Genomic DNA, 6,844 nt, shown 5'->3' with positions numbered 1-6,844 from the left:
CATTGTAAAAGTATCATTGTACAAAGTCATTGTAAAAGCATCATTGGAAAAGTTGTACAAATGTCTATCTGCCAAGAGTTGAAGAGGCAGTTTTTGGAGGTCTAGGATCATCATTAGGTAGTTGTGTCATAGTTGGGCTTATGGTCTAGTGTGTCTTCTTCTTCTACATCATTCTATACCATTGTAAAGTGGATCATTTTCCCTGGTACGGGAGTCCATTCTTCTTTTATTATTCTATAGGGTGGTAGGGTGGTGTTAGGATGGTGCATGAATTCACCAATAGGTTCAAGCCTGTGAAAGCTTCAGGGTGGTAGGGTGGTGCTAGGGTGAGTTGTAGCTCATTGGGTGTTGGGGCATCCGTTCAGTTGACTACTGAAGAATCTCGGGCATTAGAGCATCCATCCAGTGGGAGCTGGAGAAGAATGATTTTATATAATTATAGGAATTTTTTGCTTTCATTTCAGTTAGGGATGAAGATTAAAGAATTTATTAGAAAAGCGTTCAGTGGTTTTTGACCTAGAGGGGGTTTTCCACCTAAAATCTGTGTGCCTCTTGGGTTGTTTTATTTATTGTTATTATTGCATAAACTTTAATAATAATTGAATATTAACTAATGCTCTGAAAATATTTAAAGGTGCTAATTGCTAAGGAATACCGATTCACCCCCACCGCCCGCCCCAACCCCCCCCCCCCCCCCCCCCCCCCCCCCCCCACCCTCCCTCCTCTTAGTATTTTCCAACAAATTCTCCCTAGTTGAGAGGGAGTGTTAATTTTGGAACTGTGGTCAAATTCCACCTTGTACAGATCAGATGACCAAGATGATTGCATTAAATTCCTCTTTTCAAGAGTACCAAAATCGACTTAAATATCACCTTATTTGGATAAGCGAAAGATGATTTTTGAATTTATTTATTCACTCATGTATATTGGGTTAGGTCGGCCCTAAGCACATGATAAATTGGACATGTCAACCTCAACCCCAAGTTGACCCTCATGAAAGCCTATAAATAGAAGAGACCTAAAGCTCATTTGGACACATTAATCACACCATCTTCTCTTCTCTTATTGTCTTGGTTCACACAGGTCTGTTGGAGGAAAGTTTGCACAAGGGTTTGAAATATCAGGGGTGAAGCTCGCACTAATCTAAGGTTTTATGATTCATGGATGCGAGCACAGAACTAGGAATTTTAGTCTCTATACAATGGCAAACAATGGTCTAGACAACATCCGAAAATCCCTAGAGGTTGGCACAAAGTGTTTATGGGAGCGTCCCAGAGGCTAGGGTTTCTGTTACTCAGTTTGGTCCTCGAAGGCACGCACAGTATGGTCTTGAGAGCATTTGGGCTGCCATAGATGCTCACACAAAAGCCTTATGAGATCATCTAGGGTTTTAGGTAGATTTGGGTATGTTTGACCCCAGACACCCTCATCTAGTTCCCCTAGGAGCATCCAGATTTTTTTTGGACACAGTCTTCCAATTCTCTAGAGAGCGTCCAAGACTGCCATTAGGGGAATTTTGAGGTCTAAAATGGGACTACTAAGGAAATTATAAAATAATAGTGGAAATAATAAAATGAGATTAGATTACATCATCAAAGTTTAGAGGGAAAAATGAAAAAACTACTTTTTCAATTGTATTTTCAACTTATCTCCTTATGGGTTTACTCAAATTTCGAGCAGGAACACTCATTAATGAAAAATTGTATTCCTCATCCAAGGAGTTCCCATGTTTCATACTTTCTATGGACTCGGCTACACAAAAAATGAGAAATACATGAAAAACGTGATTGCAATCACGTTTTTTCAGGAATATCTCATTTTTCATGTAGCAGGGTCCATTGAAAGTATGCGACATGGGTATTTTTAAGATGAAGAATTAAAATTTTCATCCAACAAGTACTCCCGCTTGAAATTTGAGTAAAAAATTAGGGAGATGAGTTGAAAATACGAGTTGAAAAAGTAGTTTTATTATTTTATTATTTTTTAATCTTTTTACTCTAAAAATGGTGAATCATGCCCCATGGTCGACATCATCATCTTGAATCCTACTGATTCTTACGAAGTTTATTTTGGCTGTAAATTTTTCTTAGGAGGCCAATTTTAGACCTCAAAATTCCTCTAACGTATAGACACTCACACAACTCCTCCTCCTTGGGTCTGGGACTCAAAGATGAGATTTCTGAATTCCAAAGATTTCTCTCAATGACAATAGTGTTCAGTTGTATCTGGTAGTTGACTACAGTAAGTGACAACACATTACAACCATCAGAACGAGGGTTTTGATTATAAGCATGATTAGATATGTTTCATGGATATCATAGTTGTTTTGTTGAGTAGATAAAGTTATGGATCATTCTACTCTCTTTTGCTGAATCATTTGATGACGATCTAAGAAGAAGAAGATTTGCAATGGTTTTCCCCATAGTGGGTTTTGCCCTAGTCTCGGACCAATCCTGGTGTCTCTATGTGTGCATGCTTTTCTCCTATTGTTCCTTTATGTTCTGCTGCATTGATGATGATGTTGTTGTTATTTCTATATAATTGCATATGGTGATGAATAATCATGTATATCTGAATAATGTAATGATGATATGGGGTGAACTTAATGTATTAATGAATAAATGGAATTATCAAAGAAAAGAACAATGTAGCCCCATAAAAAAAATTAACAGATCAAATTTTTTGAGTCATCTCTCTCTCACACATGTGGATTTTCTTGTCTACTTCTGGAGGGTCGAAGTGATGCTATTGGATCAAAGGCTAACTACTAGGTCGAAGTTTTTGTTGGGCTAACTACTGGGTTAAAGTTGTTGTTGGGCTAACTTGTTGTTGGATCGAATTTTTGCTCACGCCACAAGTTGTTGCTACTAGGTCGAAGTTATTGTTGAAAGGGTTATCATCTACATAAGGAAGAAAAGGTTGACTTGGTGTGGAGGAAGTTTGTGTCTAGGTCAAGAGTCTTGGAGTATCTCGTGAAGTTATTAAGGAAGCATTGTTGACTGGATTTTCCCCTAGATATGGGTTTTTCCCTAGATGTTCGCTTATATCTGGTGTATGTGGTATTTGTGCTATTTTTTTGGTAATTGCTTGATGAATTAAAAGATAAAAGAAGAACATAAAGAGAGGAAAGTCACAAGTAATTATATAAATAAGGAAAATCTTTCTGCATTTCTCATTTTCTAACAATAATAGCGTTGGGATTCCTTTTAGTGTTGGAGGTTAGCACCTTCTTGGTAGAAACTGAGACTAGATTTTGAGGATACTTAGGGAAGTATCTATGCCTCTACTACATGATCCTCTTCTTAATATGAACAAATGTTACACTACATACATCCATGACTCTGTCAGTTAGTGGAGGTGTAATTCCCATTTCCCCAAATGGAAGATGACCACCTATAAGGGGAGGTTCCTATGGATTATTTGGTTCATCATCCATGGGTTGGATGGTATCTTCTTCCTCCAACTCTTCTTATTAAATATTCTAAGTCAGTTGTTATTCTTATAGTCCCTGTGTTGCTTCTGCCTCCTAGGACTACCTCTGTTTTTCTTCCTCTATTCTTCTCTCCTCTCCTGCTCTGCTTGAATAGATCCTGTGTTTAAAGGATCAACTTTCCATTTCTTGCTGCTTTCGCTTGCTGAGTCGTACCTGATCCTTTTCTTAGGAGCTACTTTCCTTACTTGAGGGGTTATCTCTTCTTGTTCTTGCACCTACAAGTCTTGAGTTGGTGGATCTTGAGGTGAACTGGTTTCCATCTGTGGATGTGCCTTCATGTTTTCTATGTATCAATTCTTTATCTTCTCATATTCTGTTGTGGACATCAATGAGTACCTCGTATTGTGGCCGATCCTTTCACAATGTTTCCTGGACACTCTCCTGGGGTCATATCCATGGAATTCTTTGGTGGAAAAGTGCAAGTGGTCCATCTAATGTATCTCTACTGTTGTCACTTTGTGAATCTTCAACTCATCTAATATGATCCTCAATGAGAATGTGGGCCAAGAGGATTTCTTCCTCCTATGAATAATTCCTTGCAATCCCTTATCCAAATGGTTTTCTAATTCTTGCATGACCACCTTATTGGTCACATATCACGGCATGAGATGAGGGGATATCTGAAAACCGAAACATTTGATGTATGTACCCTTGGGAGCCGCAAACCAATCTACGATATCTTAGAGTGACTCCTTTACCTGATGGGTCACGCAAGGAGGATTGATCTTGAATATCATCTGAAAGATAACTGCAAAGAAGTGTTCAAATAATTTTCCATACATTCCTTTGAAGCTTGATTTTGATAACACTCTGCAGTGGAAGTAAACCATGAACTTCTCCTCAGGGCTCTAGTTCCAATTCATTCATGGGAACGCATATTGTGCACTTATTCCATCTAAGATAAATGCGGACATGTAAAATTATGGTGCCTAGTTCACCCTCAAAGATGATTTTTCTTGCCCCACATAATGTTTCAACTTGAAGGACAATATATATGCCCAATTGAACATTCTGTTGTGGGTTTCCACCATGTTGAGCATATATATCCAATTCTCCTCAAACAAGTCAACGTTCTTGCACCCATGTAATCGACAACACATGGCTATAAAATACTAATATACATCTCTAAAAATAGTTTTTGGATAGACTGCAGATGGGCGATGGAAAAACTTGGCAAGCTCTCGGAACCATGATTTTATAACGTCACTTGAGTTGAGGTTGGCCTATCTCATGTAAAAGTTATCATTTTCATATTCTGCGAGCCTGAGCATCTTGTAATATGTTTGCATGTCTTCACCATAACAGGTGGCAAGTTGACTGCCACTCTTACTACAAAGCATAAGCTGAGAGTCATCTATATGTGTAATGATCCACTCAATCACCTTTGCACATGGCTTGACCAGGAATCTGCATGTGATCCTATGCATCCTAGACTTCTTGATATTAATTAATGCATGCACATCTTCAAAGTTCTCAGAAACTTGTCTTGAATGAATGTGTCATTGATCTTTCCCCATGTGACCTCAGTAGTTTTATTAATGAATCACTATGTGTCTGCATATATGGGAATGTTTGGCTTTGTAACTTCAACAGGTTCCTCAGTGCTTGCTTTTGAGAGTTCTTTTGAGGCCACTTTACCAGGTGACATGGCTCCAAAAGATGAAGACAGGGTGACAATACTTGTAGCATTAACACCTGTTTGTGGCACCGCACTCATAATGACAAGATTTGCTTAAAATGACCTACTTATGCAAAAATACTTGTAAATCATGTACAAAGAGCCATCACATGTAACTGGACATGAAAATCTATGAATGATAGTACAAAATAACTTGCATGCATGAGAAAATAGGCATGCAAACTAGGAGGGCGAAATTCTAAAGCATAAAGGAGTGTAAGGGGTAATTTAGGGCTTTGTAGTGCACTCATGCACTCAAGCAAGTGGAGAAAACTATCAAGGGTGCTCTGGCATACTTTGAAGGGTTGAAGGGATGAGTTGTTGGGCCTTCAGGCCTTCACATTGCACTCATGTTTTCAAGGAGAGAAAGAGGGTGCACCCTTGCACTCCGAAGGGATGAAGGAATGGGTTGACCAACCTTCAGGCCTTCACAATGCACTCATGCGCTCAAAGGAAAGGAGGGTGCACTCTGAAGGGATGAAGGAATATGCTTTGAGTCTTCATGGTGCGCTCATGTGCTCAAGGGAGGGGACAATTCTTAATGGTGAAGAAGTGTGCTCAAGAGGAAAACTTGGTTGTTCTGGGTGAATTTTTCAATGTTGATTGAGCTTCAAGGTCCAAAAGTGCACTCTACCTATTGGAAGCTCAGAAACGAGTTTAACAACAAGATTTCATGATAAGAATGAGGAGAAGAATCTGCAAGCTTATAGAGAATTTTTTGCACTCTTGGACCTTGGTGGAATATGGATGGTTAAAGAATGTGAAACGTTTTTTCATGAGACAATAGATTAACACTTGTAGTATGAAGATTGAGCAAGTAATGTAAGACCCGAATATAGCTCAGTGCTTGAGTAAGTAAAGTTGAAGGTAAGGATATGGAAATTAGTGTGAGTGGTTCAGTACATTGGTGTAAATGGACAGTGGTACTAGAATCATGAGAATGGTAACATGAAAGGTGAAGTAAATGGATATAAGGCGTCAGATGCCTTGGCTATGTTGGGAATGATTGTTCTCAATGTTGTGCATGGATAAATGGAGTTCTCTTAACCTTGACCTTATGAAATTTGGTAGATATGTTGTGATCATAATTTTGTTGATATTTATATATGTATGTATGTCATTGTTTGACATGACAATGATTGATTTATGTTAATGTTTATGTATATGTATCTATGTCATTATCTGACAAGGTTGTCAGGGATCATTCTTGTGGAGGAATGGTTGTTTATGCAGGTGAGTGGCATGACAGGGTTCCTAGTCATATGGGGAACCAAGTGGGGAGAGTAGTCATGACAAATATACGAGTTCAGTATCATGTGGATATGAATTGATGTTGTATTCTTGTATTATGCCTATATTTATGTTATGACAAGTAGCCCTGAGGAATACATCATCGGAATGAAAACAATGTGCTTTGCAGCCTGCTAAGATATGCATGGATGAAAAAGAGACACTGGAAGAAAGGTTGCTTGATAGAGATAATGTGGTTTTGGATGTGCAATGCTACTGTTGTGCATACATTGTATATGTTGTACATGTTGCATATATGATGTTGTGTGCATGCCGTGTTGTGTATATATATAGTGTGTGTACATGTTATTTATGAAATGTTATGTATAGGGTGGTACATATAGTGTTGTGTGGATAGTGCATATGCAGTGTTGGGTATAGAT

This window comes from Pinus tabuliformis, chromosome 1_2 (genome assembly GCF_031772625.1).
Source record: "Pinus tabuliformis cultivar Carrire ecotype Pingquan chromosome 1_2, CPIR1, whole genome shotgun sequence".
NCBI classification, from domain to species: domain Eukaryota; kingdom Viridiplantae; phylum Streptophyta; class Pinopsida; order Pinales; family Pinaceae; genus Pinus; species Pinus tabuliformis.
The sequence above is the reverse complement of the archived record's forward strand: the minus strand, read 5'-3'. Positions refer to the sequence as shown.